Consider the following 15,659-nt stretch of genomic DNA (forward strand, 5'->3'; position numbering starts at 1 on the left):
ACCAGAGAAGTCCACAATAATAGAATGTCTAGGTTTACACACACACACACACACACACACACACACACACACACACACACACACACACACACACACACACACACACACACACACACACACACACACACACACACACACACACACACTGTAACCTACTATAATAGTCCAGTGACAGTTGAACTGTGCATTCCAGCTCATAATGGACGCAGGGAAGATCAATTTGTTCTAAACATGAACCTCACAGCAACCCGAGCTTCTCTTAGGCTACTTCCCCAGTCTATGTCAGCCATGCGACAGAGAGCATTCAAGTTCCCCTGACACCAACAGACTAGTCTAGCAAGCCAACATTCTAACAGTGTTTTGAAGAATGTAATAAACCCAAACTGACAAAAAACTGAAACACGAAAAATACAAATATTTTTGTTAAATGAAAAACAGTGGGACATGCAGGGTACATGTGCAGCGACCGAAAATTGCTGTCATGAGGTGATGCCTCAATAACTCTTGACACAAAGAGGGACTGGAGAAATCACTGGAGCAGCGTAGAGAGGTACAATAGCTGTGTCCCAAGGCCAGAGAGAGGCCCAACAGCAAGCATTAATTGAAGATTTGCAGCCTGCATCAAAGAGGGGGGCAAAGGACCATTGACTTCCCCCACCCAAGGCAAAGCACTGCACCTCCATAAGAAAGGAGGCTGATATTAAATCATGAGACGAGACCAATATACTGTATAAGCATGTGACATAAGTCAAATCTGAAACTGGATGTGTTCCAGTTAACAGGTATGTAGGGAAATCTTACATAGCGTTGGCAAGGTACTAAACATTTATATGTGCTTCATGCTATTTTAGAGTATGCCATCAAGCTCATCTGCCTCATGTTGCCTGCCAGCAGTTGTAAATTGCTAGACAACTGCCACCTGCATGGTAACAGGAGTTGATTGGCCTTGACGTGCAGGAGGAGTTTGTACACAACCTTAAACCATGTCTAGTCTCTTGACTCTTGGATCTGTTACTGGAAGACAATAGGTATGAGGGAGAGGACACATAAACTTCACCTCCCCAATGGCCAACAATGACCAGTGGTTAGAAAAACATTAGAGGGGGTGCCCGGCTGCCTGTTGGCCTACTGGTCCAGGCGCATACAACTCATTGCCACATAGGCATGGACGCCTGGCGGCGTCGCCGGTTCGATTCCCAATCCGGACGACCTTTGCCGCATAGAACAACAATAGAAAATCCAACATCAATCTCATGCTTTAATATGTGGACAAAACAAGACGTTCATATGAGCGTAGAGTATGGCCTCAGTAGAGACTTTATCAAATACAATGACCTATAATCAGCTTCAAAATCAAAGTTCGACAAATTGTGCGTTCATGATGCATCACTGACGTTTGTGTACCATGTGGCCTTCCTGTTAGCTTGAACAAGTCCGACCGTTCTCCTCTGGCCTTTGTCATTAACCTACAGAGACTCCAGACAATAGTTTAGGATATCCCCAGGATGAAGAAGGAACCACATCGGGCCCCAACAACAATCATACCAACGTTCTAACAGAGCTGAACCACTTCATCCTGTCTATATACAGTACCAGGCTGCAGGTGATAGATGACCTTTGTGGAGGAGCAGGATGTATGAGATGATGAGCAGTGGTGGAAAAAGTACCCACACTTTTACTTAGGTAACCGTAAAAGTATCAATACCGCAATATAGAAATACTCTGTTAGGGTGCCCTCACACCAAAATACCTATGAGAGTGGAATCCGTGTTCCGCCAATGCATTTCAATGATAAGGGAGCGTTTTTGCAGAAATCCTCTGCTGGCATGAAATCGCTTCACTCTCATTGAAATGCATTGGCGGAACGCGGATTCCACTCTCAGAGGTATTTTGGTGTGAGGGCACCCTTACAAGTAGAAGTCCAGAATTCAAAATGTACTCGAGTAAAAGTACAAAAGTATTGGTATGAAAATGTACTTAAAATACCAAAAGCTAAAGTACACATTATACAGAATGTCCCATTGCAGGTTTTCAAATCCTTTGAAAATAGCAGATCTACAAGCTCACAATGGGTCACATTACAATGCATTGTGAGCTTGTAGATTGGCTATTTTCAAATGGCTGAAGTGTATAGGGTCGACATTAAAGGACAACTTTGTTTTTTTACAAATGGGTTCATATTTTAGGTTGTAATTTAGAGAAAAGAAAAAGTGAGTGTTAAAATGTTTTCATTTGCTTCGTTCAATTGTTTTATCGTGTTTATCGTGCTAAAATGTGGGGCATGCGTGGGGGCATGCGTACGCATGGGGGCATGCGTACAAGTGGCTAAATATGTCTTTTTAGACACAATAAGCCAGCAGTTTCTTTATTGCTATTTACAGTAACACTTCTAGCCCCCATAAGTCACATCCAACCATGAAAGGTTGTGTTGTATCTTGGGAATGGGCTTATTCTGTGTAAAATTACATATTTAGCCACTTGTACGCATGCCCCCACCACTGAAATAAGAATCTCTAAAACAATAGAAAGAAGTAAATGAAATAATTTTAACACTCATCTTTTATATTCTTTAATTACAATCTAAAATATGAACCCTTGTTGTAAAAAAATGTAATGTATATTTTGTAATAATATTAAATATGCACAAATTTAGTTAAAGTTAATGTTTTCAAATAATTGTAGTGGAGTAAAAGTACAATATTTATCTCTGAGATGTAGTGGAGTATAAGTAAAAGTAATAAAAATTGGAAATATTCCAGTAAAGTACAAATACCTCAAACTTGTACTTAGTAAATGTAAGTAAATGTACTCAGTTACTTTACACCGTTGCTGATGAGCAGACGTGTACAGTACACACACATAGTAAAAGATTTTGCTGCTACAGTACATCATACAAACATGCAAACATACTTGGGGAGACTGACTAACCATAGAGGGGGGACATCCCCTTCTCATCAGGCTGCAGCTATTAGCGGAAGCGCCTCTCCTAGCAGTATAAATAGAAGAAACATACATAACACCGGGAAGAACAAACTCACACGCCCTCTCATTTCTCTTACCATCTTTCCCAGCGGTACAGTACCAGAGCTATAGCTTAAAAAAAAAAGAAAGCAATGCTTTTGACTTTTTGAACACAATCAACATAGCTGCCGCTGCACTGGTCCAAGATGCCATCTCTGGGCCTCTCCAGTACCACCCTTCGTGTGTGGCATTCCTTCACTTCCTTCCAAGCCATCGGTGACCAGGATCACCTTACAGCACATCAGTCAACATGACGTAGTGGTGCTATATGAGCTAAACGGAAGGGGAGAGGGTTGGGGACCACAGGCTTTATGCCTTGACCTTTGTTGCCGTAGGCTACTGAAAAGGACCTTCCAGGGGCTCTATAACGATAAGCTCAGGCCAAGAGATAAGACCAAGCAGACTGACATATTTCCATTAGCATGCCAGCAGCAGTTGGAGCTGAATGTCTGTGAAGGATGTAATCCCTGACATTAATGTACCTGTATCCCTGTCATCCATCCTAACACCACACAGTCATGGTGATTTTCCAAAAGGGTTACGATGACTAATGTGTGAAGCATAATAAGCTGCCTCATGAGTTGCATGATACCATTATGACAAAGAACAGAGCAGAGCATCAAAGTACAGTAGCAATATCATGTTCACTAACGAGTCGGGTGGCTTAAGACACAATAACTCTATAACACAATGGGGCCAAAGGCTACAGAAACCCCAAACCTTTCTCACTTCAAAGGAGACATGACTCAGTAGCATCTAATTACAATATGTTTCAGGGACTTTCAGACCCTTTCATAATCATTAATGAATACATCTTGAGGTAAATTGACAAGAGCTCCTTTGATAAGCCCGGGACGGGCAGCAATAATAAATTGAGTGCACTATGAACAATATATTATTCATTGAACATCTAAAGGTATGATTCAGCAGTGGTCCTACAGTAGTTATGGAAATACCAAAGATATTTCTGATGTCACAGGGTACTGGCAATACGATTATTCATCTGATGAATCACCTCAGCTATCTGATGTACCCAGAACTTGTATTCCTAGTTTACCTGATGTTTTAATTTTGAATGATGATTCATCAATTTACACAATCTCAGAGAAAACATCTAATCTTATTATCTTGGGTCTGACAGCAGCTTTTGACACAGTATCTCGCAACTCATGTCAGCAACATGCATCTGGAACATTTCCCATATTCCCTCCTGATAGGCTACGATTGTGATGCATAGTGAGCTTGTACATCGGCTATTTTTGGCTAATGTTAACCCCCAGAATATGGACGGGATTGAAGTGGTTAACAGTGCAAAGGGAAATACAACTGACACCTGAAGGCGTTAGAGAAGGTTGAAATGTTATTAGCCAAGACTGGGAAATAACATCTGTGAATGTGCATAAATGTATACCGTTAACAAGATATGGTTTATACCGTTTCCCTGAGGCAGAATATCACATTCATAACTGATTGTAATTATGTGTATATGCATAATATAATGTGTTTATGTGTATATGTAAGTATCAATGTACTGTATGTGTGTGTGTGTGTGTGTGTGTGTGTGTGTGTATGTGTGTTGGTAAATGTGGTTTAACGGGACAATTGGCCTGAATACACACCACACTAACAGGACATTTTGGATTAGCAGGACAGGACTGGTGTCCTGCTAATTCATGGACAATTCTGAAATAGCAGAAGTGTTTCTATTGGTCTAGAGAGCCCAAATCCACCTTTTTTTTTGATGTCCTGTTAATACACATACACCCGACTTTTTTGTGTCTGAACAGCGCCCCCATAGGTTGTGTAATGCTACTGCATGTTCATACACAAGCTCATGAATATTCACACACAGTGTATGTTTTGAAGCACCTGATTGGCTGGGTGTCAGAGTCCTGTTAATGCACATACATGTTTTTATGAACATTTCAATGACATAGCATTTTGGGTGAATAACGTTAGTCATAAACACTCTTCAGGGGTCTGCCATTATAATAGCAACACCACAGGCCCCATGTGGCCCCCAGGGGCCCCTGGCTGCCATAAGCACACCGTTGCTCCGATCCACACTAAACTTGGCACACACACCGTTCAGGGGTCTGCCATTATAATAGCAACACCAAGGGCCCCATGTGGCCCCCAGGGGCCCCTGGCTGCCACAGGCACACCGTTGCTCTGATCCACACTAAACTTGATTGTACAAACACCGTTCTGGGGGTCTGCCATTATAATAGCAACACCACAGGCCCCACGTGGCCCCCAGGGGCCCCTGGCTGCCACAGGCATACCGTTGCTCCGATCCACACTAAACTTGGCACAAACACCGTTCAGGGGTCTACCATTATAATAGCAACACCAAGGGCCCCATGTGGCCCCCAGGGGCCCCTGGCTGCCACAGGCACACCGTTGCTCTGATCCACACTAAACTTGATTGTACAAACACCGTTCTGGGGGTCTGCCATTATAATAGCAACACCACAGGCCCCACGTGGCCCCCAGGGGCCCCTGGCTGCCACAGGCATACCGTTGCTCCGATCCACACTAAACTTGGCACAAACACCGTTCAGGGGGTCTGCCATTATAATAGCAACACAAGGGGCCCAATGTGGCCCCCGGGTGCCCCTGGCTGACACAGGCACACCGTTGCTCCGATCCGCACTAAACTTGATTGCACAAACACCGTTCAGGGGTCGGCCATTATAATAGCAACACAAGGGGCCCAATGTGGCCCCCAGGGGCCCCTGGCTGCCACAGGCATACCATTGCTCCGATCCACACTAAACTTGATTGAACAAACACCGTTCAGGGGTCGGCCATTATAATAGCAACACAAGGGGCCCAATGTGGCTCCCAGGGGCCCCTGGCTGCCACAGGCACACCGTTGCTCCAATCCACACTAAACTTGGCATAAACACTGTTCAGGGGTCTACCATGTTGGTGGTTTGCCACACCATGGGCCTGCAACATGATTTGCATAACATACAGACAATGTTTCTTAATTATACAAATTTAACCAGATATTGCAATTGTTGTATTGTTATTTTGTGTAATAATTAATCAAAACGTCCCAAAAAATCACGTTTATATTAATGTCCATTTTCCAAGTTTGCCAACATTTTAGCTCACTCCAAGGAGGCTATGCATATTTTACAAACCACTCATCCAATTGACTGTACATTTTGTGGTTCTTACATGTTTCTATTTTTTATTAATGAATTGCATTTGTTTTCTTAATGAAAATCTTGGCCGGATTTAAAAGGCATTTTTAGAATCGGCCCCAGGCCTAAATGGATTAATGCAGTGGTTCTCAACCTTTTCAGGACACAACCCCCTAAATTAATAATAATAGCAGATCTACATGCTCACGAGGATGTAGATTGGCTATTTTCACAATTTCTGCATAATATTTGTCAATTTGGCCAATGTTTAATTTAAACTGTCACTCTAGAGGTATTAGAAAGTACTTAAACTGTCACTTTAAAAATGTGTAGCTATACAAGTGATGACCATGGTAATCAAATGGCTATTCGCATAACAGGTTTACCAGGCAGGCAGTGAGTGGTGGGCTTGCACATACCCCCCTATTCATATGGATAGGCTACTTTAACACCTACTGTAGGTTTCCAGCGGTGACTGTATGTGCATTGTGCGTGTCTCAGGCTACCTGGCTCCATTACTGTGATAGATGAGATTTGTTCAAAGCAAACTTTTAGTTAGCACGCACACATCTAAAGGCGCTCGTGCATGTGACGTCAATAAATGACCGTCCGCCCTGAAAAGAAAACCCCAAAGCACCACTGGTAGCAGCTCTGCACAGTCATGTATGCTGATCAGCGTAGCTCCTATATACAGTATCACATGACCACATCATGACCATGACATCATGTACAGTACATATGAGTTTAAGTTAACTCCGACATACAGGAGTAGGCAGGCACCCAGGCACCATTTTTACCCTTGGGTAAAAATGCTAATTAAGTTCAAGCCTACAGATCATTTTGGTCACTTTATCATCTAATCAGGCTTTTATGAACACCCTGAACAGTTTTTAATATTTATATATTTGATGTAAATGTTATCTTTCCCCCCAGGCTCAGGGCCTCTCCACATACACACCCATTGTAACTTCAAACTTCATTAAAAACACACACTATTTTTTTCTGGTGACTCATACTACCCTCCTAATACGTGAGCAGGCCGTGTTTTCTCAATAACCCTTTTCATTTATTTTTAATAATTCTTTGGGAAAATTTGAAAAATTAAAATTATTACAAATAAATGAAAAATTGTATCGAAAAAAAAAACATGGCCTGCTCATGTATTAGGAGGGTAGTATGAGTCACCAGAAAAAAATATAATGGAGTTTGAAGTTACAATGGGTGTGTGGGGGAGAGGCCCTGAGCCTGGGGAGGCAGACCCATGCAAGGCAGAGTTTTTTTAAATGGAATATCCCTTTAAATCCCGATACTGATTCTAGAATTATTCCTCTACACAGTATTACACAGTATAGGCAAAATTCTTGTGTTACGAATTGTGTGTACATCTTGTAGATCAGTGACTTCACTAGCCTTCAGATACAGTATATGACACCAAAGTAGCTTACTACAATTCTAAGGTCAAATTATTCTAAATAAGCTTGTGACCTTGACCTTTTATCACTGAACTGTACTGTCTGTACTGTACTGTCTGTACTTTTACTGTACTGTAAAAACAGTGCAGTAAAAGTTTGTTTATCGGTGATGACACTGATTGACAAATTGTAGCATTCCCTGTGGGATCATAAAGCACCAAATAGAGTGTCTCGTTTGGCTTGAATAAAGCATAGCCTTATTAGCCTACTACCAAGGTTGTCCCGAATATGCCATTTCCTCATATGTGACACAATGTTACTATAGTCCGGCCAGTTTGTGCAGTATTTTGATGGAATCGCGCACTTTTTTGCCTGAAATGCTCGGACTACAATCAGTCTAACCTGCTTGATTCCTCCAGACTCAAATCTAATCCTCATCTCCTTGCTTGAGGGAGCAGGGATTTAAAGTTCCTTGAAGTACACAAGTTCCTTGAAGTACACAATAAAGAGGAGCTCAAGTGGGACACAACGCACGTGAGGATAAAGAATTTGCAACTATATTGCTTTTATCGCCTGAAGAGGTTCGGAGTCTAGGCTACTGCATCCTCAGGCTGGACTACAATAGCTCCATTGAGAGTGTTCTGTCACACCTGGATTCGCCCACGAGAATTATTAAAGTTATATCACTGGATTGATCCAGACAGACAAACAGTCTTTTAATTATATAAAAGAAAATAATGTGTGAATTAAATCAAACAAGCCACCTGTCCTGTTCTCTGATTGGCTGTAGCACGTCTCTACTCTCAGTGCTGTCACAACCCATGTTAGGCTTTTAGGTTATAGGACGGCAAAAGGATCATCTGGGCTAGCATGTTGCATTGTGAACCGGGCTTAAGAAATCTGTTATACAATCCGGGATGAGGTGCGTGTGTGCGCGTGTGCGTGGGTGCATCCGGCAGTGGTAGGTCACGTCAGACAGTGGGTAGGTAGGAGTCTATGGCATCTCAGTGATGTCATGATGACTCAGACATGCAACAAATCGGTCATATATCTGCACAAAAAGGGGTAAATTGCCCCCATTGATTACGGAAGGGTACTTTAGAAATCTGAAGATACCCTTACACTTAAACCTTATGCTGTATGTTTACTGTTCAGAGAGAAAGCAATGGTGCACAGTCATTTAGATAATCATCTGGGGACCCCCTCCCCAAAATAATTCCCTGACCCAGAGGTTGAGAACCACTGCTTTAACTAACCAGAACAAAAAAATAAGCCATGTGCATAGATTACACAGATTATGAGTTCCATTTGGTTCCATTTGTATATAGTCACTAGTAAGACTACCCTAAGCATAAAGTAACACGTAGGATTTACTTTCACACATATTCACAGTATTTAAAGCCTTGCCTTGTACAGACTGCATACAAACAAACCAACTGACTGTGGGGGGAGGGGCAGCTTCTCACTCACACAGTTTTGAGTGAGTGCAGTGAGGGAGATGGGGGATGGGGGATGGGCAGGCAGCACAGGTGAATTTGATCAGTGGCTGATTGCATTGCAAGCTAGTAATCAGCAAGTGGGCTACAGTGGAAAGAATGAGTGAAAGGGTTTCCCTGCACAAGGTGAAATCTTTGAAAAGAGTGGAGGAGAGCTTAACTCAAATTGGTTAACAATCGGCAGACAAACAGGCAGGCAGGCAGGCAGACAGACAGACAGACAGACAGACAGACAGACAGACAGACAGACAGACAGACAGACAGACAGACAGACAGACAGACAGACAGACAGACAGACAGACAGATAATGTTAATTTAACCTTGCATCATGAGACTTAGTGTTCATTTGGTTCCATTTGTACTGTCAGAGCAGTGTAGATGTTGTTGACTAAAACTATGACGAAAAGTATTTGTCGATTGCATTTCTTTCACTGACAAAAACTAAATAAAAACTAAGCTGTGATGACTAAAACTAAGACTAATTATATTGACAATTTCGTCAACAAAATCAAAACTAGACTAAAACGTTAGGGAGGGACTAGTGGAGTAGAGAGTCATTTTATGTTTGGTTGTTCTCAAGTGGTGCGTGCTGAAAATAGCAGATCTACAAGCTCACAACGTGTCGCACAACGCGTTGTGAGCTTGTAGATCTGCTATTTTCAGCACACAACCAAGTGTAAAATCACTCATTACGATGCCATCAAGGCCTGCCAAAATACATTTTAGTTGACTAAATGAACTGTAGATTTAGTCGCCTAAAAATGTATGATATTTAGTCGACTAAAATTATGACTAAAATTAAATGACATTTTATTCAAAACTAAATCAAAATTTGTTGTCAAAAACAACAGTGTCAGAGTCCCTGGGCCTGAACAGTGGTTCTCAAAGTGCATTCCAACCTGGAATTCACTTTGAGAACCACTGTGTGAACAGAATATGAACATTTTTACATAACAGCATGGTAGCAATATCAGAATAATGATAGTTGACAAAGTAACCATCTTGGTGGTGCCGGTGGTGATAACATTAATATCCAAAGAAAACATTTGCCTTGTCATGGCATGTTCGGGGACATCATGAGCATTTAGCAATACAAAAGATTTGCATTCATTCAACCTTTATTTAATTTCTCGAAAAGATCAATTGAGGGAGATCCTCATTTACTACTTTATTGAAAATAGATGTTTTGATTTATGTAAATGTGGGGGTTTCTGGACTAACGCTGGTATTAAACATAATTCTGGAAAAAGTAGCCTATTTATACATTTGCAGGCAACTGAATAATGGGGATGCAGTAACGCACTGTAGCTTATGAGATACTGCAAATCAATTATCAAATTATAATTGCCATAATTATTCCTTGCAGCTACAAAAATGATGTCATACAACATGTAACTCAACATTAAAGTAGGGCTGGGTGATAAATCTCAGACCTGACTTTCTTTTTTTTTTAAGATTAGTTTTTTGGGCTTTTTATGCCTTTATTTGTTAGGATAGTAGACAGACAGGAAATGGGGAGAGAGATGGGGAATGACATGTGGCAAAGGTCGTCCGGATCGGGAATCGAACCGGCGACCTGCATACCTAGACTTGTGGATCTGCTATATTTTAAAGATTCACTTAATTTTTCTTCCTGTGCATTTACCCGCTGGAAAAAACAATGTCATTGCTTAATTGCAGTGCACTTAAAACTGACCCAAAAACAACAAATGTATCGATAATTTATACCTACAATCGACAGGCTGCAGTCTAAGGCAGATTTTGGTTTCGGAAAATGATTTGAAAAATGCTCCCTTCAAATGTTCTGGGTAGCTATAATCACTGTAGCAGGTCCCCCAGCAGCAACGTTTCACCATGGCCGTAATAATGTAATATAAATGTTTTTGATATTAATTTGCCTATATACCAGTAAGACTCCCTAATCGGGTCACATTTATGATCGGCTACTTTTGACTATTTTCCCATATTTTTTTCCCAGGGGGTCCGTGGGGAGCCCTGGCAGTGGCTGGGCCCCTGGTTACCCCCTGGGTGCTGGCCCCGTCTCTCCCGGTCGATGGGGGGCCAAGGTACGGGCTTTTTAGCGGGTTATGGGAGCCAACTTTGGGTGGAAGTGTTTTGCTACGCTGTCGTCCAATCCTCACAGTTAGGGAGAGGGCTTTGCGACAGATCAATCATGCAGTAATCATGCAGATCTACAAGCTCGCAGCACGAAGCATTGTGAGCTTGTAGATCGTCTATTTTTTGGCAAAGAGATTTGGTAGAGAGTGAAAAACTACTGTATCAAGTACATATATTATGTACCTTTTACCAATTATAGAGGGTTTAAATAGTACTGGATATGCAGCTCGGCAAATAAAAGGTGAATTGATCCCAGTGTATGACAGAGGATGATATCACGATAAATTAAATCTCCACAATATGATTATTGTGAGTGTTTTTTATCACGATAAACGATAATATCGTATATTGTCCCATCCCTACGGTCTGAGGTGCTTTGGCGGTCTTCCCCGAATTTTGTCTGATTACAGCGGGGCAGGGCTACATTCCTGTGTCCTACAAAAAATAAATGTTGAACCTTGTTCATGATTGGTGTGTTTTTCAGCTATAGTTTTTGGTCTTATAACCCTTCCAGTAAATCTCTTATGAAAATCTCTAAAGAAGTCAAGAATAACAGACGAGCTGTAAAGTTAACTTCACAAAGCTTAAGTCTATTGACCCCTCAGTCATGACATTTTCAATGTCCCCCTTCGACAAGATGGATGAAAATGCTAGTTTGTTCACTGCAGAACTTTATTAACAGTAGCTCAACATTGAAGATGTTGAAATCACATCTCTCAGCCTGTTCTCAGGCCTGCTAAGTCACACACAGTAGTCATATTGCATTGAATTGTAGTTTACCATCTCAGTGGCACCAACAACACTTAGTTAGTGAGCTTTGTATCGATGTCATTCCAGTCCTGCATGTTTACTGCTTATATTCCACTTGTATGGTTGATCCTGAGGGCAGGTCAGGTGTTGAAACATTAACACACCACTGTAGGCAAGAGACATTGACCGAAGTGCTGTACATGGTGCATAAATGACAAACAGGCCTACCAGTAAGACTCCCTAATCGGGAGATAAGCGACCGTCAGGTCACATGTATACACAAAGACGGATGTAACTGGCATTGGTTCCTAGTTGTGTGGACAATGTATAGTTTTGGTTGGCTCAGAGAATGTGGGGTGTACCGATTTTCGTGATTTTAGGGCAAAATTTGTAGGAGCAGTGTCCAAAATGTGTTTGAAAAAATCGGCCTGATGGGGGCGCTATATGGGACAGATCCATGTTGATGACATGAGTGTAGACATACTGTGTAGCGATTTGCGCAGGAAAATTAAGGAACATTAAAAGCCAGCGAAAAAACAAATGTGTCTTAGGAAGAGATTTTAAAAACATCAATAGAATGCCTTGTTTGTGTTTTAGCTATGTCACATTTAATCACATTTGACCCTTAAATACCCTGCAGTGACATATTTTCATGTGTTTAATTGCAGCTGTCCTGTTAATGTAGTTAGTCCTGTTAATTCACATGGGCGGAGCTTAGAACCTAATTATCTAATGTCCTCCTAATGTAGGATTTTGTCAGATTGTTAAAACTTGAGTTGTGTTGAGTTTATTCAACTTTTGAAGTGAAATATGTGTTCTATGGCTCAAAATAGATTTTTTGACATGCTCCACATATTAGTAAAGCAAGTGGAAAGTGGTGTCCTGCTAATGTTGTAAACCGCAGGTTTGAGCTAAAGGGTCCTGCTAAACCACATCTACCAGTATATGTGTGTGTGTGTGTGTGTGTGTGTGTGTGTGTGTGTGTGTGTGTGTGTTTAACCTTATTAACCTTTTACTTTTCAATTATTGAAATGGGGGAGGGGGGGGGACAACTTTAAGACTCACCGGAAGGACTAACAAGAGACTTCTTAACTGGGGTCCCCAAGGCTCTATACTAGGTCCTTTTTTCCCTCTACACTGAATCTCTTCAGTGAAATTAGGAGATCTGCTATTTCTGATGAATGTCCACCCCATAACAAAGATTCATGTGGTTACTGCAGGACAGGTATACAATGTTTCTAGAATTACAACGCTCATACCTTTTTCTTGGGTATACACCTCTCTCAAAAACACTCTCTGATGAAAGGAAGAGGAACTTTTCTTTGACGATGGTAAGCCAGATTGACAACATACCAATTTGTATGGGTCGCGAGTAAATGAATACCTCTTTTGTTTCATACATTTTGTTCTTAATTTTTCATGGTATTTTTAAAGTAATTTCATGAATAAATAATACATAAACTTTATGAAATTCCATCAATTAAAAAAATCTATAAGAAGAAGTGAAAATAGCAGATCTACAAGCTCATAACGCTGCCCGAAGCAACAAGTTGTCTAATTTCTCTATTGGGTCTTGAGCTAAAGGGTTTGGGAATGACTGGCATAGACTACTTATATCTCAGGGAAATGACATGCCCTCAGCCTCTGGTGAATTACAGTATGTACAGGACCACAGTAATGGACTAAATATGCCTTAAGCATGTTGTCATTCTGTGTTTAATCCTGGTACTAAGAATGCTTTGGCCTGGGTGCAGTTAAATAGGCAGCAGAGGGGTGTCTCTACACAGGGTCCTGTCTGACTACCGTTGTCATTCCACTGGTCTTACCAGGCGACAGGATGACTCCAGCACGGGTAAACTGAGGAGCCATTGGTTAAATATGGAGCTCCTTAATGTGGCGCTGTAGTAAATTGACACATGGCGAACTTCTTATTTGAAAACCGTTCTGGAAAGGGAGGGAGAGATGCTTATCGTAATGTTATTTATGTTCATATATATTTTCGTCTTATTCTTTTTTTTCATGTGGAGTGTTTTTGTGCAAAGGCATTTGTTTGTAGGCCGACATGGCAGGGAACTCTCGACTACCATCACTTTAGCTAATAGGCCTACTAATCCATAGAGTGTGGAACTGCTGTAAGGGTTCAGATGAAAAAAAAAAAAAAAAAAAAAAAAAAACATTAACAATTACTTACTGTAATGCTGTAATGGGATGTATACGAAATATAATAAAAATCATACAAGAAAACAAACAAGCACCTCATCTGATTAAATATCCTAATTAATAATCAACAAGGGCTAAGTAATTAAGACAAAAAGATGTATTGATATTAATTGCAGAGGCACATGACATGAGAGGAAAACGAAGGCCACGTCTTGTTTACAGGCATGCAGTAAACATTTCCAAAGGTTTAAATGTGGACGTGTTGTTATCATTTATTCATGTGCTCTCTCTCTCTAGGCGATGTGATTTGAGCCTTATGAGTGCTCCAGTCCAGTCCACCGTGAGACCAGCCAAAGCATCTGTTGGCAAGCAGAGGGATGATGAGAGACACACACACACACACACACACACACACACACACACACACACACACACACACAGTCACACACAGTCACAAACACACACAACTCCTCACAGGTATGTGCACAACTCAGAACACAGAATAACAAACTAACTTGTGTAAACAGTGGCCTACAAGATGACACATGTACACACACGCACGCACGCACACACACACGCACGCACGCACGCAAGCACGCACGCACGCACGCGCGCACGCACGCACGCACGCACACACACACACACACACACACACACACACACACACACGTACATACATAGTTGTACACACATACAGTAGATAGATAACCTTTATTATCCCAAGGGGGAAATTCAGTACAGTATATACATACGCATAACACATACATACATACATACATACATACATACACACAAAGCTAACTAATTAAAATGTAGCAGCAATATTTATTCTCTATAGTGCTGTAAACTGTGCAGACTGCAGAGTCTAGGGCAGCAGTCTTGAACTGCACCAGTAAAACCACTGTAAAAGCCTCCTTTCCCAGTAAAGCCACTGTAAAAACCTGTACTGTACAATGGCCAGGCTCACCCACCCAGTCTTCTTGGCATCTTCACAAACAGTAAATGCTGGTCTAGTGAGTAGGCTACAGACTGATGTAGTCGTACTGTACTGTAAGCACTCTGAAAGTATACGTATACGCCTAATGCCAGTGCAGTGCTCTACATTATCAGCATCTTTATGGTATCAATGACGAAGCAAATTCAAGCAAATTCTGTGAAATCACAGGAGAAAACCCACAACTCTATCCTCTATTTCTATAATGATAACTTGATGGAAACATGTTTGTTTTCTGAGAAATAAGACAAAAAACGTTGTGTACAGTAGGAGCAGGTGCAACAACTACATTAATTTTAAATAATGTATACATTTTAATAGATTTCCCAAATGTGTACGCACACGCACACACACACACACACACACACACACACACACACACGCACACGCACACGCACACACACACGCGCGCGCGCGCGCGCACATGCACAAGCACGCATCTTGGTTTGGTAACTTTTGGGGACATTCCATTGACTCAGATTCAGTCCCTCTTTACTCTAACCCCAACCATAACGGCACCAATTATGTCTGCAATTGGACATGCATCTTCAAT

At 41.4% G+C, this 15,659-nt stretch overlaps 1 protein-coding gene across 1 annotated transcript in view; it reads right to left on the reverse strand.

Annotated features, from left to right (window-relative positions):
* The window catches only part of itga7 (integrin, alpha 7), a gene marked incomplete at both ends in the record, with an annotated part of 63,885 nt that overhangs the window by 43,958 nt on the left and 4,268 nt on the right, over positions 1 to 15,659 (reverse strand).

This window comes from Nannobrachium achirus, assembly GCF_963921795.1.
Source record: "Nannobrachium achirus genome assembly, chromosome: 6".
In the NCBI taxonomy this organism is placed as follows: domain Eukaryota; kingdom Metazoa; phylum Chordata; class Actinopteri; order Myctophiformes; family Myctophidae; genus Nannobrachium; species Nannobrachium achirus.